Source organism: Lissotriton vulgaris, chromosome 5, assembly GCF_964263255.1.
Source record: "Lissotriton vulgaris chromosome 5, aLisVul1.2, whole genome shotgun sequence".
NCBI classification, from domain to species: Eukaryota; Metazoa; Chordata; class Amphibia; order Caudata; family Salamandridae; genus Lissotriton; species Lissotriton vulgaris.
Window position 1 is genome coordinate 1,092,215,797 of NC_141693.1, and position 26,827 is coordinate 1,092,242,623.

Genomic DNA, 26,827 nt, shown 5'->3' on the forward strand with positions numbered 1-26,827 from the left:
AGAGTTCTCTTAGGTGGTCTGTAGTAGGGGAAGGCCCTGTCTTCAGACCCCTTAAGGCACAAAGCCGCCTTAGTTCCTTAAAGGAAAAAATAGCAAATTTGGATGGTGCCCTTGGAGGGTCACTCTCAACAGGGATGTTCCCAGTGGAACCCTCTGCTCCAGACATTGCTCTAGTGTGGGTGGATGTGTTGCAATCTACCTACACTGGTGTTTACCTACTAAACCTATCTAGTAGTTGTAGCTAGGGTGTGCTACTCCCTTTGCTCTACAACAACTAAGTTCAGTAGAACTTAAGTATACTAGTCTTGTTTTATATGTACCTAGCAGGTACCTGTATGATCTTTCAAATGATAATCTCAAAGATTGTAATGGTAAAACAACAGCAAGCTCAGATCCCACCGCTGCCACCAATGTGAGAAGTTGGCCTGGTATATAACGCTCACTAATTCTTAGTGATCACTTTGTACCATGCCAAGCAACCCTTATGATGATTGGTTGTAATTCAACCTTGTAGACCAGTTAGCCTAGTGGTAACGTGGACAAAGCTGTCTTAGGCTAAACTCTGAAAGGCATGTGAAGCCAGCTGTATTACCATACACAACCCCCTTGAATACCAAATGAAAGGGACATCACACAGATATATATTGAAAATATATATTGATTTATTAACTATAAAATCCCCTGGACTCTTTATGAGCACAGAAGCACAAGCGTTAAATCACAAGACAGTTTAAAATACACAAAAGTTGCACAATATGGATGAGCCCTAGGGGCCACCTAAACCATATCCTAAGAAAGTGGTATAAGAGATACCAATAGGAAAGGGAACAGGCCTAGGGCCTTGGGAATCGCTGGAGCTATTCAAGACTAGCAGTGACTAAGTCGGGAAAGGCCCGCGGGACTCGGGTGCAGTGTTAAAAGTGCACGCACTTTCCAATGCAAAGTCTATGGTGCGTAAAAAGTACAAAGTTAGAAAGTCAGGAACCTTCCGAGTGACCTACGGAGCTGAAACTTAAGACACAGGCCCTTGAGATGTGTACCAGTGCAGGAGCACCGGCGGAGCTGAGTTACCTCACCCACAGGAAGCAGGTGCACAGGGTCGAAGTAGTGTCGGGTTTCGTCACGCTGGTCAATGGTGCTTGGAGCTGGAGATGCTGCAGGCGGCTCGATGTGAAGAGTTCCGGTGGATCCAAGGGTGGATCCGAAGTTGTGAAGGCCTGAAAGCAGAGGGGACAATGTTCAAAGTCACTAGCCAGTGACTACTGTGGAACCAGATTGGAACCAGGCGATGTCGGGTGCAAACAGGCGTTGTTGGGTAGCTTCTCTCTGCAGCCACGTGGACACCGGGGGTCGAGGACATCCAGGAGTCGGTCAAGAGCTGTCCCACGCAGGCTTCTCGCTGTTGGGGGTGTCAGCGACCTGATCGGTGCAAACAGGCCTTGGCTAATGCAAGCCACGCAGGAGTTGAAAGATGCTTTACACTCGGACCAGCAAGGTTAGAGCGAGTGCTCCTTTTTACAGGAGCTTGGGTAGGTCTAGAGCAACCAGACCTGCTGTGTAAATCGTCGGTTTCATTGCCAAGATGGCCGCTGGCCACGTGGCTAGTGGCCGGGATGGCGCATCAAGTGGCACAATGCAAAAGGGCCCCATGCAGATCGTGGAGATGCTGGAGGGCTGATCTTCAGTGCAAGGGCTGCTCGGTGGTGGGGGTTCTCAGTCCCCAAAGCACAAAGTCGAGGATGCCTCAGATGCTGCGCAGTCAGCTTTTCGGGTGTCTTTCCAGAGGTCCGGTCCCACGTCACTCGGTGCCTCCACGGGTCCCTTCTTTGCAGGGACTGTGGATCGGGCTCGGAGAGGTCTGGGAGTCTGGTTCTTGTCGGGCTCTGGGCTCGGGCTCTGGCGGGAGGCGGTGGCAAAGCAGACGTTGAGTTGCTGGTTGGTACCTGTGTTCACAGGGTGGCCACTCCTAGGCCACAAGGGAGATTCTCTTCAGTCTTCTGAGCAGCAGAATGTCGAAGTCCAGTCTTCTTCTTTTTTTAAAGTTGATTTCAGGATGATCTGCTGTGCAATGGCACTGCTCCCACTCTTATTCCCAATCTGAGGGGTGGATCACCTACTAGGTCCCTCCTCTGGGAGGAACCAGGAAGGGGGGCGGTTACACCCCCTTTCCTTTGTCCAGTTCTGCGCCAAACCTGGGTCTGGAAAGTCCCAGGACCGGTTTGGACTGGCCTATGCACGGGGACACCTTGGGTGCCCCGGGCATGTCTGATTCTATTCAGCCCTGTCCTACCCAATACACAAAACCCTGTCTGGGGTGGTGCTCGCACCTCCCAAGGCAGGAAACCCTTTGTCCAGGCCACCATCTGCCGAGTTTCGGTCAGCAGCAGGAGGCCAGACTCGTGTCTGTGGTGGCAGCATCCATTTTGTGATGCTGAGGCCCTGGTTAACTTTAACCAGGGTTAAGGCTACACACATGTCGTGTCCCTCTAGAAGGGTGGAATGCTATCCCCGTCGACAGAACTGTCGAGGGGATAGTATTCCAATTCGTATGACACCTTACTCGACATGTTTTGATAAAGCCAAACCAAAGATAGCATTTAACCGCGAGGATTATAATGCACTTAAGAGTATATGGTATGGCAATATCCCGGAACAGCTTAGGGAGTGGTTCCCGACAGCTGCAGACAGGCTCAGCTCATGCTAGAGCACCATCTCACATATTTCCAAGCACTCTGCCTCCAGGATTGATGAGGCCTTTCATAGGAGTGGCTGATAGGAACATATGTGTCCAGTTTAGGGTTAGGCACAGGCATACTGTATCTAAGTAAGAGGTGATTACACCAACTTACCCCAGCTGAGTGATCAGCCAGTTGTGTCAAATATGGAGGCCAGGCCAGGGGTGGCACAATACATGCTGCAGCCCCTGGTAGGCCTTGGAAACACCTATGCCCTGGGTACCTAGGATACACTACTACAGGGGCTAATAAGGTGAACCAGTTCCAATTCGTAATGCACCTAAAGTGCATTGGCAGTAATTTAGAGAGAGAACAGCAGGCTGTGGGTCTGATTAGCAGGCCCACAGCCACATTAAGTCAGAAACCAGTGAAGCAAAAAGCAAAAATTTGGGGTGACCATAGGATAGCAGACCCTACTCTCCTACAACGTCATTAAGGGCAACAGCATTAATCACCCCATGAAAGGGTTCAAAATCAAACTGCACGTAAATGCCACCTGCGATTCTAGCAACTTGATATACCTACTGAAATGCCCATGTGGTATGATATACGTGGGGACAACGACAAGAAAAATTAAAGTTTGCCTCAACGAACATAAATCTAACATCCGCACTAAGAACCAGAAATCGAGCATTGCAATGCACTTCAATGAACATAACCACAACGTGGCTCAGCTCAAATTCCTGGTCCTTGAAATTGTTCATAAACAAGAAGGGAAAGATAACAACAAAATTCTTCTCCAGCGCGAGACTGCCTGGATGTACAGACTGCAAGCATTGAAGCCTTTTGGCCTCAATGACCGAATCGAACTGAGTTGCTTTTTATAATACCTGTTGGTATTTATGTTTCACCTTGTATCCTCTGTTTTATAAGCTTGAGAATGTTACAACATACATTGTTTACATAGTGACTATGTTTTCATTACACTCACCCATTTTAAGATGGCCGCCACATTCACCCATTATCAGCAGTCCCTTTTTTATGTTCATCACCCCAGTTGGCGTCCATAACTCCGCGTAGCTCTTTGATCACACCCGCCCACTCCGCGAAAACTCCGCAAGCCTCCGGCGACCCTTTCTCGCCATGGAACCCTAAATCGACACATCACTTCTATCTAAGTAAGTCGGAGCTCCGATTGAGACCTATGTTAACATTGTTTAACGTTTGATCTCCACTGTTTCCTTAACGCGTTGTTTACCATTTTCCCCCAGGGATTGACTACACTCTTTGGATCTGAACATGTAAGTGTTTTCGATCCTCGAACTCTCATTCACCGCCATCCACCCACCCTACACCTCCCCATTTTTCACCCCACACTGGTTTAAAAGGTATAACATAGAGCATGCCCATTTTGCTTGGTAGTATGTAATCAGACTGTATGTTATGTTACTTTGCGTCTCGTTTGAGATGGTAAATGTGTGTTTTTTTTGCATCTTTTCAGAGCTCCTAGAAAAAGGGCATTTCTGCCCGAAATGCATTGGAGCATTATGTAAAATCCTTAAAAGTGATATTTGTCCTTATCAAACAACTTGGGGATATGTGATTTCTGAACTTTGTTGAAATTTATGAAAACAATGAATTTCTGAAAGAATAAATTGATTACCAGAACTTCCACGGAGTCTGTCTATATAGACTAAACCCTAGAGTGTGCCCAATATCAAGGATGTGTTTACTTCCTCTGTAACGCACAGAACAGACAGTCTACAGTGCTTACAAACATGCTGTTGTCTCTACTTCTGAATCAACTTTTTCTGATTATGCCTGCCAAGCACTAAGACTATCCATGTGCACAGAATCCCCAAGGCATTATATATAATTGCCTTGCCCCCACATTCCCTGACTACAGTCCTAGATGACTCCTCTAAAAAAATCTTCCACGAAGCAGCAGGGGTTCTATCTAGAAAATTAAATTATGTTCACAACACCCTGTTGCTGAAAGATATCCATCAACTTTATTGTTGTGAGTAAAGAAAACGCTTAGAAGAAGAGACCTAAGTCTAGAATCCATTAAATTCAGCCCCCATCAGTGTTTGGCTCATTTGCTTTAAGAGAGAGCACCCAGGTTATAAAACTCTCTTCCTGAAAGATACAAAAACGTCACTATTGAATTACTTTCTGTATAATCATACCTAACACACTTCAACCAAGTTATTCTTGATAGGTGTCTCAATGCATTTTATCTGTCTGTGGAATTTCAGTGCAGAATCAGTCGAGTGCGGCGGTCTAGACTTTTAGTTGCCTTTTGTTGCTAAAGTTTCTTTAATGTTTGTGGGTTTCCTCGTGTGCTAAATAAAGGCCAAATTATTTACCGTAATCTTCATTATTCTCAGATTAACTTGCCCCAGTCATTACTTCATGAGGAATGAGACTGTTTTCAAGGATAGGAAACAAACAAGAAATGGTTAACATAACCCCACCCACCCTCAGCTTGGTAGACTATAGAGGTTAGCATCCCCAACCACTTCTTGTAATCCAAAGCTTTGTCAAAGGCCAGGAACATTCCTAACAAGTGGGGCTGGTATGATTTAGACGAAGAGTAATGAACATTACCGGTAAGTAACTGTGTCATTACCTTTAGGTTCTTTGCCACATTCGTTACTTCATGAGGTATTCCAAAGGAACTATAGGCCTTTGACCAAAATAACCCCAAAACCCAACAGTATAATGCAATTCACAGTGATTTTTTTAATTGCCAGTTCGTGATTAATGAATCAATAGCCCATGACCAGGATAGAAAGCAATCACATCATACTTGATTGTAATACGCCTACACCAATGTTCTTCTGTACCCCTTGAGGTCTATAAAACATAATGACTGTGTGGTTTGAGGTCTAGGTTTCAGCTCTATAAATTACTTCCAGAGAAACCCCTTGAACCTCAGCCCAAGCAGCTGCCACTAATCAGGTTGAATGAGCTTGCTTGTTGCAGGACGTTTCTCACTTTGGCTTAAGTAAGCCAATCTAATCATTCCCATCAACCATTGGCTCAAAGTACCTTGATAGAGTTAACCTCTCATAGTCTAGGCCAATAGGGTGGGTTTCAAATGAAACAAATGTCTGGAGGTCTTCAACGGAGTAAAGGAAGGCGAGGGAGAATCAGATAAGGTTGTACTGCTATCTTCTTGAGGAGTGGAAACCAAGTCCTCCATGGCCAATATAGTACCACAACAATTATGAGTGCTTCTTGTGAATGACCTTTAGCAACTATGTGGAAAGGGACACAACTTCTTTTACCATTTCAGGAGTAATAGATAGATTCCCAATGCTCCCTTCTCTGGGAATCTGGAGTAAAATCTCGGTAAAACGGTATCAGCTCTGAATACAAAGGGGTCCACAAAGGGAGTGCGGATCCTTGATTATCTCGCCTGCAAATTTGGTTTGGACAGCCTCAGACTTTAATGAGAATAAAACACTCTACTCAAATGATCTTCTTCCACATCGTCCAATCCACAGATGTGAGCTATTGAGAGAAAATGTTCCTCTGCCCAGAGTCCCAGGAAAGATGCAGTCTCTTTCAGAGAGTGTGAGTATTAGCCGCTGTGATGGTTGAAAAAGGCTTCTGGTGCCGAGCGGTACATCCTTACCAACACATTGGATAGGAAATGGTGTTTGAAATAAAGCAATGATCTGAACACTGCTGTCAATATCTCCAGCTTGATGACTTCAATGCCTCCACCAAGGTCCATTTTTCTTGATATATCATATTTCTGAGCGTCTCAACCCCAGCCTAACATGCTAGTATCTGTCATCAAATTGAATGGTGGTTCCTACTACATGGGAACTCCCATGAAGCAATTGTTTGCCACCAGCTACCACCGAAACACCCTCCTGAAGTCCTGTATTGCAGGAATCAGGTGCCTCAGATCTATGAGGATGACATGGAAGCGGTCTGAGGTGTAATATTACCTACTGTACTGTAAATACCCTTTTTTCCATATGCCATACCATAAAAACCCTTTCCTTCATGTGCCCTTGCACCCTCCTCCAAATATAGGGTATTTCTTATTTCGTGTGCATGCTGATCACTGATCTGTTCAAAAGATGATTCACTTTTTATATTGCCAGAAAGGTTTTCCCAAATTGAGTGTCCAATCTTGCCCCAATGAAGATGCAATTCATTGAGGGCTTCAGTTAACAGTGCACTCAGTTGAATTGAAAATCATGCTGAATTAGCGTAGCTATAGTCTAAGCTATATGATTCTTCAGTTGTTGCTGGATTGGAGCTTGCAGTGGCCTGTTGTCTAAATATGGTAATATCGATATCGCTTGTAGATGAAGATGTCCAGTGTACGAGCTACCACCTTCATGAAAACTCTTGGAAATGATCTCAAAACAAAGACTCCAGTGTTGATTCTTCGGATTCTTCACACAAAACGTTACATACTTTGGATGAGATTTTGCCTCTAGGATATGCAAATAGGCATCAATCAAATCCAAGGTAGCAAGATACTGAATTTTCTGCACAAACAGAATTACCTATTGCAAAGTTTCCACCACAAGAGGAATTTCCCTCACCAACTTATTTAAGAGTGTTGTGAACTATGACAATTCAATAACCTCCCATCACCTTTGGCATAAGAAATACAACAGTCTAAAGTAGATGCTTCACACCTCTGCAGGATGCGATGGATCCTGCCACTCCAGTCTAACTCCTGACCATTGCCCGCTGACCTCCTGTGACCTCCAAACTCAGAACACTGCTCTTTAATGGAGCAATATTATTCTTGCTTATTTTGAAACTTCTGCGGAATGGATATTGGTTGAAATCTCAATGCAATGTCAAATTTTGCTAGACGAATGTCTGAAAGACGAATTAGGCTTAAAAAAAACCTGATGCTTTTGGTTGTTGTTTTCTGAAAAATAAGAACACTTTCTCTCTTTAACTAAGCTTCATATTTCTGGTCCGAGTGAGTGTTCCAGTCCTGCAGGAACAAAGTCTGCTTTGCTGCTATTGATGCTCTACTTGCTACTGCTGATGCTCTAATGGAATAAAAAGAAATATCTAGGAGAAACTCAACCAGTGCTTAACTTGTTAAACCATAAGAACCAGGGCCCTCTTCAAGAGGCCACTGCAGCTTGCCCCACACATTGCCCATGCCAGTGTTGCCAATGATAGCACCAACACAATTACTAACCATCTAGGCAAGATGGCGGCGTCAGGCTAGACGCCGATAGCAGCTCCTGACTGACCCAGTGAAACATGCTGCTAAATAGCCTTGAAAGTCTCTTCTAACCAAAAGAAGCTACGAGAAAACTCTGGGAACAAATACGAGAAGACAAAATGCCGATCTGATGCAAAAGTATGCAGAGTACCGATTCAGTAATTTTACCTCCTGACTGCAACGGCGTGGTCCCGAGAACGCAGCTCTCACTGCTTGCCTCTCTCATCGGCTACACGGTGATATGGTTACTGACCAGTAACCGCCCCTTTCCAGGTGATCAGCCCTTCCTTCGGCGGCTGCATCAAACAAGCAACACAGAGAACGCCGCCTCTCCAGATACCATGGCTCCAAGGAATGCGGCTGCTGCTGCTGCCGCAGCAGCAAAAACTAGAGCGGCGAGGCAAGCCCTTCGAGATCAAGAAGCAAGTAGCAGGTGCGGAGCTGCCCGCGGCGATCTAGATGGAAGTCCTGCAGGGGGGTCTACAAAGAAAACGCCGGCTCGGAGAGGTGCGACTGCCAGTAAACCCGACGCACCGTCTCCCGCCCTGACTGCCCCCGCGGTGATTTCGATGATGCAGTGTGCCGCTAGCCAGAAAGCACAAAACAAGCTGGCACAGCAGGACTCAGTAAGTGGGATCTCCGCTACTGAAGCCGCTATTCGAGTGGCAGATACACCATCGACTGGAATTGGAACGGAGGCTGAGATTCCTGTGGGCGAACCTTCAGAGTCTGTGCTTACTGCAGAACGCACAGAGGCATCTCAAGATATGACCTCTTTGGAACAAACTGAAAGACAAGATGCGGCCTTCAACACTGGGGTTCCTGGTACTACGAACTTTGCGGTAAGCCAAACAGTCCACTCCGCACCTCACGCTATCAATGGCATGTCTCAGGGGGGTGATAGCAATACAGCCTCAAACACCAGGGTGACTATAGACCCCCCAGAAATTCAGCCACAAACCCCATTAAATAGTACTACTGGGTCTACTGGGTCTGCTAATGCTCCTACCCATGGGGACAATGATAATGACAATAATAATAAGCTCAAACAGAATATGGAGGTGCCTATAAGTACATCCCCCCTATCATCACAAGGCATCAATAGGGGTTTAAATACTGATCTAAATGCAGCGGTACAACAAGGCACTGAGCTAATACAAACACCTATTGAAATTGTAGACCTAGGAGCAAATAAAGAGGCCAAAACAACTGATAGCGCGACAGGCAATTACGCGATGGGTCCTGCCGAGGCAGCGGAAGCGGACAAAGATATCACAGACTTCTACTCATTTTCGGAGGATATCAGTTGGTCAGGCGATACAGAGGATGGGATTGACGAAGCAGAGGATGATTTTGAGTCGAACATAAGCTCAGAATCAGACCTGAATCCCCCAAAAGAATCACGTGATAGAAGCTGGACTATACTTAAAAAGAAGAGGGGAGGACATCATGGAGCAAATGACCTGACATGGGATTATACCCCAACCAACTTGGTTTCAAATCAGAATCCTACTGCAACGTCTCAAGCGTCATCCTCAATCCAAGCCCCAACAATCGAACAAACTGACTCATCAGGAGCTACATTAACACAATTTATGGAAACAGTACTACAAGCTATTGCATCCCATCCTGAAAAGACATCAAAGGATGGTCGTAAGGCACGAGTAGCACTACAGAAGGTTCAAGGTGTAGTACGCAAGCTCTCAAAAACTATGGGTGCTTTTACAGAACGATTGAACGACATAGAAGATCGGATCGTATTGAACAAAACTGAAGCAGCAATGACAAATGAGCGAGTAGAAGCCCACGAAGCTGAGCTCCAGGACATTAGATGGAAACTGGAAGATTATGAAAATAGGCTGCGCAGAAATAACTTACGCGTCCTTGGCGTACCTGAAAAATCAGAAGGAGAGGACTGTCGAGCATTTATCATACAGTTACTACGTGATACCCTTCCTGAACTTGCTAGTTGGGACTGGAGCTATGAGATACAACGAGCAAATAGAGTGCCACTAACCTTAAAAACCACAGCAACTACAGGCAAATACCCACGAGCGATCTTAGTCTATTTTGGGAATTTCACGCTTCGACAAGCTATCTCTGATAAAGTCACACCGGATAAACACCGCAGCAAGGACTCTATTTCATATTTTGTACGCCCGGATTTTTGCCACTTCACAGTGGAAAGGAGGTGGCGACTTAGACAGTTAATCAAGCCTTTTCAAGAAAAGAAAGCAGTGGTATATTTGAATAATCTGGTTAAACTAAAAGTAATATATGGTGGGCAAACAAAGTTCTTTACATCAGAGATCAAGGCAAAAGAATACCTAGAGAGCCTACAATAAACCTAAAGGCAGTGTATTAGATTGTATCACTGAGAATCTTCTGATAATCTTCTGGAACTTCTGGGACTTTGAGTAAACCAGGAAGACATGGAAGAATTGGGGTATAACACTATATCGACAGAGGAACTGTGGAGATATTCTAGTTATAAGAGTAAACACTCCTTTACTGAATGGCCCAATACAGACTTAAAAATAATAATAATAATAATAACACTGTTTTTTACTTCTTTTCCTTTCTCTTCATCTTCTTCTTTTGGCATTGCTTCACGTTTCTTTTATCCCCTTTTTTTTTTTCCCTTTTTTTTTGGATTGCGTGTTTCTACTGGTGTTGGTCAGGCGGTGCTAATCCATCACTATAGACTCTCATGGAGTCTTGTTGCCTTTTTGGGGGTTCTGGGGACTGTAAGGGGGGAGGGAACAGGGGAGGGTGCTGGGTGGGCTTGTGGGAGGGAAAGAAGGGAAAAACGCACTGTAAAATGAGCAGATTAGAGGATACTAATGTTATATTGGTCAATAGCAAAACACAATGTATGAATCTTGAATATCGTCCAAAATACAAAAAAATAATATGGGGAAGTTAAACTTAGGATGCTGGAATGTGGCAGGACTAAATGACAGAGGGAAGAGGGCTCAACTCAATCAACTAATATTTCAAAGCTCGTGGGACATCATATGTCTACAGGAAACCCATATCCCAATAGGAGAAATAAATCAAATAAAAATGCCTGGGTTTAATATTTTGGTCTCAACTACGCAGACCTCTAAAACCAGGGGAGTCATAATTCTAGCAAGAGCAAAACTGGGTAAACCAATACGCAAAAAAGCTGACCCCCATGGTAGATGGGCCATTGTCCAACTCAATATTGGTATTACCATCTGTTCAATTTATGGCCCAAACCTTGATGATCCTACTCTGTTCATCGAGTTAGAATTAGAATTAGCATCATGGGCAGGTACGCTAATTTTATGTGGGGACTTTAATTTAACAATGGGCCGCGTGCAGGACAATCAAAATCAATATACGTACGCAGGACGTAAGCCGAAAGTATTCAGGGCAATACAACACATGATTGTCGGTTATAACTTACGAGATATATGGACTCTGAAAAACAAAGGAGATGTACGCATAGACTATATACTGACGACCATGCATATTGCCCTAAATGCTGTCATCTTTAAAGCCCCCAAGATGATATCAAACCACAATGCACTCTGTATAACATTTGAGGCTCCCAGATATAAGAAAGTCTACCCTCAGTGGACATTTGATCGCAAACTTCTCGTTAATCAGGAATACATAGCACATATTAAACAATGGACTAAAGAATTCTTTGATATCAATCAATATAGTGCATCAAGGTTGATCGTATGGGACAGCTACAAAGCAGCATTAAGGGGACAAACTGTTACTTTTGTAGCTAGTCGTAAAAAAGAGCGGGAAAAGCTATATACACAACTAACAAACAAGTTGATAAACTTAGAACATCTGAAAGCAGCTGAAATTCTCCAAGGAAATCGAAATAAAACCTACGAGACTGGAGAAAATGTAGGGAAACATCTTGCTCTTAGAACTCGCCAAATACAATCTTGCAATTTCATCCAAAGTATCGAATACGGGGGACAGAAACATACCACACAAGAGGATATAGCGGCATGCTTTCATGATTATTACCAGAAATTATACCAGAATGAAGATATGCGGTCAACAGCTGATACCAAGGAGTTTTTAGACAACTGGCTTAGAGAGACGAATCTGGCTAAAACCATAGATGAAGCCACAAAAAAAGATCTTGATAAAGAAATTTCTAGAACAGAAGTAGAATTAGCTCTAGCAGAACTAGCTGCAGGAAAAGCAGCGGGACCAGACAAAATTCCTCTAGACCTCTATAAAATACCTTGCAATATAATTACCCCGTTCCTGCATGATCTCTTTCTTGGGATACAATGGCACGGTAAGCCCCCCGATTCATGGAAGCAAACTAATATAGCCATCTTCAAAAAAAAAGATAAACCACCAGAACAAACAACCTCATACCGGCCAATATCACTGATTAACTCGGATTCAAAGACGTATGCCAAGATTTTTGCCAACCGTCTAAGTAAGATCATCGAACATCTGGTCTCTCCCTGGCAACATGGTTTTATACCTGGTAAGAGTACCACAGATCATACTCGTAGAGTTATCTCCCTCTTTGATATCATGGGAGTAGAGGGGGGCCAGATGTCGATGATCTTATTAGATGCCGAGAAGGCCTTTGACCGGGTCTCTTGGCAGTTCCTCTGGGAAATACTAGCTATTAATAACATCGGCCCGGTCTTTATAAAATCTATTAAAGCCCTCTATGTTGACCCTAAGGCAAGAGTCATGGCTGGCGGGTGTGAGTCTGAAAATATTAATATTCAGAGAGGTACACGGCAAGGATGCCCGTGCTCTCCACTACTTTTCGCACTATATATTAACCCACTAATTCTCAAATTAATAACCTCACCCATGATTAAACCAATTAAAGTGGGTATATATAGTACTAAAGTGCTTGTCTATGCCGATGACGTGGCGGTAGTAACAACAAATACCACAGAGGCCATAGTCGAAATTGAGGAAATCACCCGATCCTTTGGGCTATATTCAGGCTACTCACTAAATCAAGATAAAACGATGGTTATATGCATGGAGAATACGCCTTTTATTAGCCAACATAGAGTTAACAACGCAAAATACCTAGGGGTGAATATCTCGCCAAAAATTAATGAGATCAACCAGTTAAATTATGACCCTCTAATTAAAAAAGTCAAAGCAGATCTACTTAGGGTAAATAATCTTCATCTCTCTATAATTGGCAGAGGAAATTATATTAAAATGACTGTATTTCCAAAGATCTTACATCTGTTTCGAGCAATTCCTCTCTTAGCTAGCAGAGATGCAATGAAAACACTAGATTCTGTGATATCCAGGTTTGGATCACTGAAATATTATCGACGGGCACATTATAGACTTACCAAAATATCGTTGACAAATTATCGACGACAAAAATATCGACTTACTATACTTATTACACAAACTACAAAAATATCGAGTAAAAAATATCGAGTATTAACTATATCGAATACATAAATATCGCTTAAATAAATATCGACTACAAATATATCGTTGGACATGAAATTAGCCCTAACACTACAAAAATATCGACTACAAAAATATAGACTACCAAAATATCGTCAAAAAAAAATTATCGAGTTCATGTTTGTACACTTTTCTTTCTAAAATACCATCTTTATCATCAATAAAAGTCATTTCTCACTAAAAAAAACATTTCACATATAATACCTGTTACTTACATAAAATTACTATTAATCCACATTTGCTATACATTCTATTACATGCATTTTATCATTTTCTACTATTCTTTGCATTTAACTAACATTTTCATTACTTATTTTCACATATAAATATATTTCATTTAAACACGAACCTGCTTTAATGCGGGAATAACCACATACCACCATTCTCACATCAACAAACACTCCAATTAACTAAAAAAAATTCAAACTAGCCTATACTATGCTTCCTTACATTACAACCAATCAAATCAAAGCACACATAACACATATACTATAAAAGGGATACATGCATTCTACCATTTGTTGCTGCTACCTCTCTGGAAAGTAGATGCCAACACTCTGAAGATTTTGTTGCAGAATAAACATCTTTAAAGATCCAGCTCACTAGCTAATTAATCAAGTAAGTAACACAGCATTTTTGTAGAAAACTAAATTAGAAGTGCACTATTTTCCTTACATCTCCTAAGTCTTAAACTTATTTTATTTTCATCTCTTCCTACTTTTCTGATAGAAACTACTCCAACACAATTCCCATTACATGGTCATATTTCTTCAAGTGCAAAATCAGATAGTAAGTATATAATAATTCTCTGTTACACACCAACTGCTGTTTTTATACACTAATTTACAAGAGTATTTAATTTTTAAAAACATTATATTTACAGATATACTGAAATTGTGCTATTTCTACAGCAAAAACGATAAAACTACACTAATTACACATGTAAGTATAGATGTGTTTGTTATAAAACTGCCAATTTCATTAATGCACATTTTTAAACAACATATCTTGCTTTTTACATCTTCCCTATAGATCATTTGAAAGATCCAACATCAACTTTACCAAAACACAAGAATACCCTTCAGAAAAATGTAAGTATAATTGTAATTTGCCAAAAAGTGGGCACAAAAAACGCTAACTATATTCTTAACACCATGTTATATATTTTGTATTGCCTCTACAGATATTCAGAAAACATCATACATCTATTCTACATATCATATGAAAACATCCTACACAAAATATACCAATATACAAGAATAGCCTTTTAAAAAATGTAAGTATACTTGTCATTTCTCTAAAACTGCCGAAATAAACACAGACTATGTTCTTAACAACATGTTATCTATTTTATATTTCCGCTACAGATATTCTGAATACATCATACAGCTATTCTACCTACAACAAAGAAAACGACATATTTAGAAGTTAGTACACGTTTAAATCTGTTACATTTCCAAACGGGTCAGTATTAAAATTATAATATTTTGCTTTTATTTCTTCTATCTACTCTACAGATCATACCTATACTAAATTGATGTACTCCAGCAATTACTACTATTCTACTATTTAAACAAGTAAGTATATGTAATGTTTACATCAAATGCACTAGTAAGCAAAAATGACAACTGCTTTTGAGTAGGAAATACGTTTGTTATATGTAAACATTAACGTTGCTTTTTACCAACAGCAAATAAAGACATACATACAAGAACATCATTGAAAAGACATTTCTGCTTCTGTGACTACTACTTTGATTAACTGTAAGTATAAATGCATCAATAATGATGTTAGCACCACAAAAGTTAAAAAATGTGTTCTGATTTTGTTTCTTTCTACTCTTTCCTAGAACAAGTAAATCAAAATGACTGAAGGTGCAGAATTTGTCATGTCTCAGAAAAATAAATTACTATTATGCTACATGGGTTATGTGTATAATCAGGAGAGACAAAGTGGTAGAAAGGTATTTTGGAAGTGTACCAAATATTACTCCAACAAATGTTATGGGAGGGCCACTACTGAGGAAAGTAATGTTGTAGAAAAAGGTAGGGCTAGGACCTTTCTCAAGATTTGCCCGGCGCTAACCGCCCTTGTACCATTCAAGTTTACCAAGCAATGAGGCAGGCGCCGGAGACCAGAAGGCAGGAAACAGAAGTTTATTCCGACGGAGCAGAACACATCAGATCAGACAACAAGGTATCATGTCGAGGTGCTCTAACAGCCTCTCGGAGGCCTGGCCTCTTATACACTGGTTTATGGCATGTGACCTTCCTTTAATACAATCAAGTCTTTGTAAGGCAAGAGAAAAAGACATCCCCGTAATCCTAGTGTCAATCCCACCCCCATATACCTTCACAATAGAGGTTTTCAACCTGCTGATAAGAGGAGGGGACCATCACGCAGCTGAGTGTTCCGTCGAGTCTTAGGATGTGTGCGCCTGATCATATCACAGGGGGTGGGGAGGCCTGGATCAATAGAGGGTCCTTTGAAGGAGAGCGACCTCATACAATAAAGGGCAGTAAATGATATCTCCCGGCTTAGGCAATGGCCTCGGACCTGTGTGGACAGTCGGACACGGGGTGAGGGGCCATCAATGGAGTGGTATTCATGCCATGTGGACAATCCAGCGCAGGAGGGAGGTTTATCAACAGAGGGGCATTCATGGGAGGAGAGGAGGTGTTGGTCAGGCGCTGGCGTGACTCCCAAGGACAGGGTCATGCAGAAGGGTCATGCTCATAAGGAGGAGGAGGGAGGGGGAGCCAGGGTGCGCGGAGGATGCTTGCTGGGTCAGAGGGACGTGCTGGCGATCGATCATGGACAGGGAGACCATGATACCTAAAATGGCTGCCGTGCACGTAATACATAATAGCTGCCGTGCATGTAGTACATAGGTGACAAGCTGGCGCAGATGATGTTCAGATCGCAAATTAAAATTCCACAGTCCTCCCTTTTAACATATCTCGCCAACTTGTCAGTTTGGATTTATCCCCATAAGGCCACGTATTTCTACTTCATAGAGGGGACTCATGTGCTCATTTCGGAAGTCCAAAGTCTTTGGGCACATACAGTTAGAAACAAGGCCGCACAAAGGGGGCAGACATTGGACACCTAAGCAACACCCACATAATATTACAACAGGTATCAGCACGAAGGAAAACAACTTCCAACCCCAATTCTTCAAGGTGTCCCAAAACCAGCTCCCAAGTGACCATCCTTCTTGTTCTTGGTGAACCTCTGAGGAAAGTCTGTGGAGGTGTTCAATGGCTTTGTAGACTGAAGGCGAGTTGTCAGGCACGTATGTGCAGCAGCTGGATCCGATGATGCGGCACGCTCCTCCTCGGTCGGCTAGGACCACGTCTAGGACAAGTCTATTTTGGAGGGTCACGAGGCGGACCGCCTGAAGTTCCGCAGTGTTGTTGGCGAGGATACCAGCAGTGATGTTGATCGTTGTTTCTACTGCCTGGGTCAGGTGCCGGATAGCACGGCTGCTTGCCATTGGGCCCCACAGAGGAACAAGTCCCTTTGCTGCATCTAGGAACTGTGCTCCGGTGGAGTCGGCTTGTCCAAGGTCGTCTGCACGCCTCTGCCTGTGATGGTTGGCAGGGGCTACATATGTGGGTGGGAGAACGAAGGCAATGTAACAGGTACCCTTCCAACCCTTCGGGAGCCAGGTGTAGGCCTTGGTGCCACACACAAAGTACATGTTTGGAGAAGCAACAAAGGAAGGGGGGTCAGCTGAGTCCAATGTTCTGGTGGTCTGGCAGGCGCTGTGACCCACCAGCTGGGTTCCATGGCCTTCGAGACACACAAGACCTGTGACATTGATGACAGACAGAGCCACAGTCAGTGTAGCGGTAGTTTGTTTTTGTAGATGAGAGAAGGTGGTCCTGGCTGGATTGTGGAGCACCTGTACTTCGACTCGTTCTTTGGCTGGAATGTTTTTGATGAAGGTGGCGCCTGTGAGCGCAGGACACAGGGCAGCAGGAGTCTTTCCGGTTCTGTTCAGCCAGAACCCAGAGTAGAAGTGTGACACTGTCCGGCCGGAGGTGGCGTTGTCCTTGTGGCTCTCTTGCATGAGGATCAGCCAGGCGAGGCAAGAGCCGTGAACTGAGAAGGGTGAAGGGATGAAGGGAATAGAGTGTCCAGTGGCATGCGGGAGCAACCCGCAGATCCAACAGTTCGTAGCATTTGCAGCAATGTTGTGTTGGTGCAACAGTTGCACGAAGGAATTGTTCCAGAATTCCCTGCGCCTTTCTCGGAGCTGAGGCGACAGAGAGATTAGGTGATGCTCTTTCAGGGGGGGTCGGCTGTGCAGTAGGTAGCAATGCCTCATGAGCCGGTGTGCTTTCCTCCAGAATCCAGAAGGAGGTCATGAGGAGGAGGCAGAAGAGGAAGACAATAAGGAGTGCGATTGTCTTTGATTTGTGCAAGTTGTCAGTCTTTGGATTTCTATACTGGGTATTTCCTGTTGCTTCCATCATCTTCTTATCTGGCGCTTCCATCATCTTCTTATCTGGCGCTTCCATCACCTTCAAGGGAGCTCGGTAGCGGGCAGAACCACAGACCTCGTTTAGCTTCTCTCCCGGCAACCCTTGACTGTGTTTAGGTCACCGTTCTGAGATTTAACTTAGTCCGTGGCCTACTTAGCCGAACTCCCTCCTTTCGACGCAGGAAATACCCTTCTCTGGATGGCACAGTGGGATCGGAGAATTTTGCAAGTTCGAGTGCCCCAGTATCGGGATAACAGTCCAATATCGGTCGGTCTTTGCTCAGGAGCTCTTCTTGGGTGCTGACGTTTTCTGTCGTGGCCAGGTTTGCAGAGACTTTTCGGCAATGATGCGCGTGCAGCCAGTGTTTCTTCCCCTCCACTCGGAGTGCCGTTCGGGTGGTGATCAGCACTTGCCAGGGGCCCGTCCACCGGGGTTCCAGACTCTTGGCTCGCTGGAAATTTCGTATCAATACGAAATCTCCCGGTTGGATGTCGTGGCCGGGGCCCCTGGAAGCATCGGGGATAGCTTGCTGCACCTGTTGATGAATGACAGACAACGTTTTAGTTAACTTGCACAAATAATCAGATAGTAGGACGTCTGGGACGTCATGAATGGAGGTCGGTTTGGGGGCAGTCCAGAGATTCATCGGACGCCCAAACACGACCTCGTAGGGGGTCAAATGGTGCTTGGTGGGAGTGGAGCGCATCGATAACAAGGCCAGTGGGAGGGCATCCGGCCAGTTAAGTCCAGTGGTGGCCACTATTTTTGCCAGTTTCAGCTTCAGCGTGGCATTATGGCGTTCCACTAGACCAGCGGATTGGGGGTGGAAGACCGCATGAAATCGTTGCTTCACCCCCAACCCTTTTAGGATTAATTGGATAACCTCAGCTATGAAGTGGGGGCCGTTGTCGCTCCATAAAATTCGACAAAGGCCATAGCGAGGGAAGAATTCCTTCAGTAGTACTTTGGCAGTAGTCATGGCAGTGTTGTCACGGGTTGGATAGGCTTCCACCCATTTGCTGAAGGCACACACAATGACTAGTACATACTTCAGGTTTTGGCATCTCTCTAGTTGGATGTAATCCATCTGAAGGACCTCAAAGGGGTGATTGGGGGTCCCGAACCCTCCCCGGGGTACTACAGTTCCTTTCCCGGGGTTGTGTTGCAGACAGATAAGGCACTGCTGAACTAGGCGTCTGGCTGAGTCGGGGATTTTGTCATTGTGCCAGACTTTGGAAATGAGTTCGATCATGGGTGCAGATCCTATGTGTGCGGGGGAATGTGCCATCGTCAGTATGGGAATCAGATATGAGTCGGGCAGCAACCATTTGTTCGCATCCTTTGTTCGCCAGCAACCCTCTTCGTCCTTCAAACCCACCCTTGCCCATTTAGTCAATTCGTGAGGGGTGCTGGCCGACTGTATGTCTCTGATCATTTCCCTTGTGTCACTCCATTTTTCTGCTTGTGACCTAGTCACATGTATGCGTGTCACTGTCCTATTCTCAGCTGTGGTTCGTGCAGTGATGTCGGCTAATGCATTCCCTTGTCCGACTAAGTCTGTCACTCTTTTGTGTGCCTGACATTTGATCACCGCTAATCGTTTGGGGAGGAGAACTGCCTCAATCAGAGCGGACACTAAATCTCCGTGGAGGATTGGGGTACCGTGGGACGTCAGGAATCCCCTCTCCCTCCACAGGAGCCCAAAATGGTGGACCACTCCGAAGGCATACTGGCTGTCCGTATATACGTTCGCGGTGGTCCCTGCGGCTATGATGCATGCTCGGGTGAGGGCTATCAGCTCTGCTGCCTGGGCGGATCGTTGTGTGATGCAGGCTGTCTCAACTACTGTTCGGGCTGTCGTGACTGCATAGGCAGCTGAAGTGGTGCCATCTGGGAGTTTGATGCATGAGCCGTCTACCCATAGCTCTCCATCGGGGTCAGGAAAAGCAGTGTCTCGGAGGTCAACCCTACTCCTAGTCTGTTCGTCTGTGAGGGTCACACAGTCGTGTATGGGAGGAACGTCGGGGTCGTTTTCAGGCAGGGGTAACAATGTGGCAGGATTCAAAGTCGTGCATCTCTTTAGTGTGATGTGGGGTGCAAGCAGAGTCAACTCGTACCCTGTCAGTCGTGCGCTAGTCAGGTGTTGGGTCTTTGTCTGGTTCAAAAGGGTGTCAACTGCATGGGGCACTAATACAGTGAGGGAGTTGGAAAGAACGATTCCCTCGCTCTGACGGATGGAGACAGCAGCGGCAGCTACTGCTCGAAGGCAGGCAGGTAAGGCTCTGGCTACAGGATCAAGAGTGGCGGAGAAGTAGGCACAAGGGCGCTGCTTAGGGCCAATCGATTGAGTCAGGACAGACAATGCGCATCCCTCCCTTTCGTGGATGAAGAGGGAGAAGGGTTTGGAGTAATCCGGCGTTCCGAGGACGGGTGCTGAGCAGAGTGCATCCCGTAATTCCTTAAAGGAGGCTTGACACTCAGTGGTCCAAGGAAGCGGGGAGGGGACATCTTTGGTCAGCAGGGCAAGTAATGGTTTCACAATGAGGCTGTAATTAGGCAACCACTGTCTGCAAAAAGAGGTTAGGCCAACCAAAGAGCGGACCTGCTTTTGTGTTTTTGGGACGGGGGTGTCTAAGATGGTTTGGATTCGGTCAGGGGTAAGTTTCCTCCCTTCTTTGGACAGAAGATGGCCTAGGTAAGTTACTTGTGGCTGGCAGAACTGTAGCTTCTTTTTGGAGACTTTATGGCCATTTTCTGCAAGGAAGTGTAGGAGTTGGACGGTGGCTGTCGTTGCAAGCGGGGTGGTGTCGGCCGCCAAAAGGATGTCATCGACATATTGGATCAACACCACTCCCTCTGGTAGCCGGAAGGCATCCAGCTGTCTTTTGAGAGCCTGGCTGTAAATGCTGGGACTTTCAGTGTACCCCTGGGGAGCTCTACAAAATCGGTACGAGCGAGATTTTAAAGTGAAGCCGAAAAGATAACGGCTGTCTGGATGGATGGGGATAGAGAAAAATGCGTTTTTAAGGTCGATAACAGAGAAGGTGGTGGCAGTGGACGGGATGAGGGTCAGAATGGTGGTGATATCAGAGACCACAGGATATTGGGGTACAACCACTTTGTTAATCTCTCGTAAGTCGATGATGAAGCGGTACGCTTTCTCATCTCCTTCACCTTGCTTCTTAACAATAGGTAGGATTGGGCTGTTGCAGACGTTGCTAACCACTTCTTCAACCACTCCTGCATCTACCAGAGACTGAATGATCGCTACCAGTGCCTTCTCACCCTCTGGGGATATCCGATATTGCGGGAGTTTCGGGAGCATAGCGTCCTGTCGTACAGTTATGTGAATAGGGTCAATCATCATTCGCCCCACATCAGAGTCATTTTTGGCCCACAGGTACGGGGGCAGGGTGTCAAGCAGGGACAGGTCAGCGTTAGTTATGCAGCACATGTGTCGTGGGGGACGGGATCTGGGCATGTCTGGGTTGTCGTACAGAATGACTCGTATTCCATCTGGGGAACACCTAATGGTAGCTCGAAAATGTTTCAGTAAGTCAATGTCCATAATGGCGTCAGGGGAGTTGGAGGAGAGTAGAAATGTCGCGTCAGCAGTGTTGTTTTCTAGGTCAAAGGTAATAGGTACGGACAGGGGGTTAGTGGAGGGCGTCCCATCGAATCCTATCGACGTTATGTGTGAGCCAGACAAGGGTGCCCTTGGAATCAGTCGTTTTGATAACACACTACGTGTCGCCCCAGTGTCTACCCAGAATGGAGACTCTGTACCCAAGACCTTAGCGGTGACATAAGGACCTTGCTGGTCAACACAGAGCTCGACTGGATCCCTCCCTTGCCCCTGGCAGTCCTATGCAAAATCGGGGGCATTTTCACCTTCGGATAGCTGATATTGATTCTGTCGGGGACGGTCAAATGTATTCAGTCTTCCTGATCTGTCATTGTTAGTGTCGTTGGAGTTCCCTCGTCCCTGTACTCTATTCCTTGGACCACCTGCCACATCCCTGGAATCCCTATTTCTATTCACCTCTAGCAAAACCGGACACTGGGTTTTCCAATGGCCGAACCCTTTGCAGAAGGCGCATTGGTCATTGCTAATGTCTCTCCGTCCAGTGTGAGATGTCGGGGTGTGATCCTTAGGAGGTAGATCTCTGGGGGCGTTTGATTGGTAGTTCCCCCTTTGATGTTCCCGTCCTAGCGCTATACCCTGTATCTGGGCTATCATTACCCTTTCCTTCAAATCTTTCTTCTTTTTCTCGGACGCCCTATCATTCTCATTCTTTTGGTGCTCGTAATACTGAGCCATCTGAAGGATAGCTGCGGGTTTGGAGGCCCCCCAACTACTCTCACTCGTCTGTAGTTTTTGGGAGACTTCTTGAGTTAGTCCCTTTACATAATTTTGCACAAACAGGTGCTGTCCGGTTGCGGTGGTCATGTCCTGGCCACTGTAGTCGGAGAACACTGTCTCAAATCGGGAGAAGTATTCTGACACATCTTCCTGGGGTTTCTGTCGACAGGCCGTGACTATCGACCAGTCTACTTTTCTTTCCGGGACCAGTGTTTTTAATTTCTGGACTATTTTATCTGGGAGTTCCAGTATGTCCTTCACTGGTTTACTCCCCGGCTCTCGCTGTCTGTCTAGTTTACCGAGTTGGTCCCAGGTATGTCCAAACAGATCCGTGTGGTCAGCCTTCCGGATTTGCTTCCACACGTCGGCTGGCAGACATAGCCCAAAGAACAAGTCAATATCTGCTAAAGTCATTATTGTCGAACCCAAGGCTGTGCCTAATTCGGTATAAAATGCTGTCGGGTTCTTTCTTAAGTCGGGCAGGGTTTGCTTAAAGGTTAGGATATCTTGTCGATCCCATGGTTGGTAAACCCAATTGTACACAACCCTTCCCTTTGCATTTTCGTTATTAATATCATCGCTCGTTCCCTGGCCCCGTGGCGGGATCCAGTAAGGAGCCGCTTCTCTGATAGGCATCATAGTATTGGCTACTTCTGCCGAGGTTGTTTCAGAGACCGTAACCTTGGCTTCTGGTTTCTGTTCTGTGAGGTGGCGGAAGACCTCAAGCATCTGCATGAAGAGCTCCGTCGCCTCACGTTCGGTCCCATCTCCAACATCAATTTTCCTATACAGTGTTGTTAATTTAGCGGGTCCCTTACTCTGATACCTATCTTCATACGCGTTCAGGGTGTAGTAGCTGAATCGCAAGATGAAATGCCGCCTGTGGCTGTCGGCATGTGAATTATATACGCTCATTGTATAATCTTCGCTCTCCCTTCGTTCTACTAATGTCTTTGCTATTTTGTCGATCCCATCCCGCTCATCTTTGCTCAACCTATTTAGTCTGGCCGATGATTGTTTGCTAGACTCGGGGTCGTCTGATGAGGTTGTTAATGTGGCTGGTGCAAAGGCCGTGAGGGCTGGTGCACTAGCGCTGAGATCGCTTTCGCTCCCACTCGGAGCGTGAAAGCTTTGTCGACAGGGGGCATATGGAGGGGGCATGTAGATGGTTGGGGGACCTAGTAGTAACTCATCGTTCGCTCGTTGTTTGGAGGGCAATTCAGGGTAGAGCGCAGAGGGGGTCCTAACAGGACATTGGCCTGTCGACCCTGATTCTTGGTTTTGCATAGTTTCCTTTCTTTCTTTTATTTCTTCTTCTAGTTGCTTTGTGGCTAGATGGGCTGCCTTTCGTAATTCTTTCCCTATTTTTGCTTCTTCTCTTTTCTTTCGCTGTTCCGTTTCTTTGCGCCACATGCCGATACTGTCGAGCATAGTGGGCGTGGTCTTATTCTTCTGGAGCGCTATTTCTAATGTTTTTATTTTATTTTCGTCAAAGGAACCTATCAGTGGCCACTGACTTTCAGGGTTCTTTTTCGTATATTTATGCCATAGTTTAGTGTAAGCTATAGCGACTAGTCCATACTTAGTGAACATGTCCTTATTAGGGGTGCCCTCCAGTGGAGCTGGATGGTTCATCTCTAATAAGCGGTCCGGGCTAAACAGGCTACCAACCAGTGGGGAGAAGACAGGCATGACGGATTACAACGGGGACAAAAGTCTGCACTACCTATCTTATCACGGCGGACAAAGACTAGACAGAATATTTCTATTCTACGTTGTTTGGAGGCCGTGAATACCTCAAAAGAACCAATACCGAATAATCGGCCAATCAAACAATCCAGTGGGGAGAATAAGTGGGCACGAAAAATTATCGTTACCCACTCTTTCTCTACCTGCAAAGAGAGGCCTTGTTCTTCCCTGTTTGCAGACAAAGAATCTCCAGACAATAATCCACGAACGATAGTTCGGGAAACAGTGGGGGAGGAAGATAGGCACGACGGATTACAATGGGGACAAAAGTCTGCGTTACCTATCCTTCACTGCTTGCAAAGAGAGAGCCTGTTTGTTTTTCCCCGTTTGCAGACAGTGAATCTCCAGAGGGTTTCAACAAAGCGTAATACTAGTATTATCCAAACAAAAACAATTTTCCTTCATTTGTCGTGTTTACACGACCTTACCCGGACCGCATGGACGGTTTCCTGTCCTCTGGATCCAGCGCCCGATCGTCCTCTCTCCTTCGTGTTGTTCGCGGCACTCCTGATGGTTCCCAGTCAGGACCGTAGATCACTCGAGAGAGGTCTGTTCAGAACTAGTGAAGGTCGGATGATCGGCTGTCAGACGAGGGTCTATCGGACACGAGCTCTTCCCGATCGTTGCAGTCGTTCACTCTGTCATCGGGACCTCTCCCACTGGATCCACGTGTCGCTGATGGGCCCCACGCTTTGGGACGCCAATTGTAGAAAAAGGTAGGGCTAGGACCTTTCTCAAGATTTGCCCGGCGCTAACCGCCCTTGTACCATTCAAGTTTACCAAGCAATGAGGCAGGCGCCGGAGACCAGAAGGCAGGAAACAGAAGTTTATTCCGACGGAGCAGAACACATCAGATCAGACAACAAGGTATCATGTCGAGGTGCTCTAACAGCCTCTCGGAGGCCTGGCCTCTTATACACTGGTTTATGGCATGTGACCTTCCTTTAATACAATCAAGTCTTTGTAAGGCAAGAGAAAAAGACATCCCCGTAATCCTAGTGTCAATCCCACCCCCATATACCTTCACAATAGAGGTTTTCAACCTGCTGATAAGAGGAGGGGACCATCACGCAGCTGAGTGTTCCGTCGAGTCTTAGGATGTGTGCGCCTGATCATATCACAGGGGGTGGGGAGGCCTGGATCAATAGAGGGTCCTTTGAAGGAGAGCGACCTCATACAATAAAGGGCAGTAAATGATATCTCCCGGCTTAGGCAATGGCCTCGGACCTGTGTGGACAGTCAGACACGGGGTGAGGGGCCATCAATGGAGTGGTATTCATGCCATGTGGACAATCCAGCGCAGGAGGGAGGTTTATCAACAGAGGGGCATTCATGGGAGGAGAGGAGGTGTTGGTCAGGCGCTGGCGTGACTCCCAAGGACAGGGTCATGCAGAAGGGTCATGCTCATAAGGAGGAGGAGGGAGGGGGAGCCAGGGTGCGCGGAGGATGCTTGCTGGGTCAGAGGGACGTGCTGGCGATCGATCATGGACAGGGAGACCATGATACCTAAAATGGCTGCCGTGCACGTAATACATAATAGCTGCCGTGCATGTAGTACATAGGTGACAAGCTGGCGCAGATGATGTTCAGATCGCAAATTAAAATTCCACAATGTGCTATTTACTAGAGAACATAATCATCCCCCAAATGTCACAGAAATTGAAATTAGAGATGCTTTAGAAAGTATTAAAAGTGCTAGCACACAAAGTGACAAACCCACCACACAAATCCTTAAAGAGGAACTGGTAAAAATCCCAGCCCATGCTTCAGGTCAACTACCCTCTATTGACTCCCTGAAACGCACAATTGCACGCACTAAACGACTCACTAGCACAACCCAACCCAACCCAACTTGTTTTGAGGAAATTATTATTTCACCCGAAATGGCCATCACACACAATAAAGATACATTTATTCTTTTTGATAATGAAAGCAGTACAAACAGAATAATTATGTTTGCAACTGCAAGTAATTTATGAAAAATCCAACAGTGTCCCCAATGGATGATGGATGGAACATTTAAACCCTGCCCAAAACCTTTTTACCAACTGTATTCCATCCACGGTTTATACCATCATTCTAACATACCTTTCATTTACTGTTTGCTACCCAACAAACAGCAAACAACTTACACCGAAATTTTAAATGTTCTCAAAACGGAAATCAATAATTATTTTCCCGAAAAAATAATTATTGATTTTGAATTAGCTATGATTAATAGCATTTTGAGAACATTTCCCCACACAGCAATCCAGGGTTGCTATTATCATTTTAATCAGAGTATATGGAGGCATCTCCAAAAATCTACTTTAAGTATACTATACTCTACAGATAGCACCTTTGCCTATCAAGTTAAAAAGTTAATAGCCCTGGCCTACGTCCCTGTTACAGATGTTGCTGAACATTACAATTTATTAATTGACAGCGCATATTATAAGAGGAATGAGGATAAACTAACACCATTGCTAGACTATTTTGAAGACACTTGGGTGGGAAGGTTGCACAGATCAGGACATCGACGCCAGCCCAAATTCCAAATCCCTTGGTGGAATGTCTATCTCAGTACTTTAAACCAAGAGGCTAAAACCAACAACAGTGTTGAAGGGTGGCATAATGCTTTCCAAGCAACTACAAACAGAGGCAAACCCACATTCCATAACCTTCTAGAAGCTTTGAAAAAAGAACAAAGCTATCAGGAACTAAGAATGGAACAATCAGTGTCACAAATAGGTCCAAAACTCACTAAACAAACCCAACAAATGTTCCGACTACTTCAAAGTCAAGTCACATTATACCCTACAACTAGAGGATTAGAATACCTGGCAATAATAGCTAAAAGTCTACTATAAAAATGTAAAGTAAA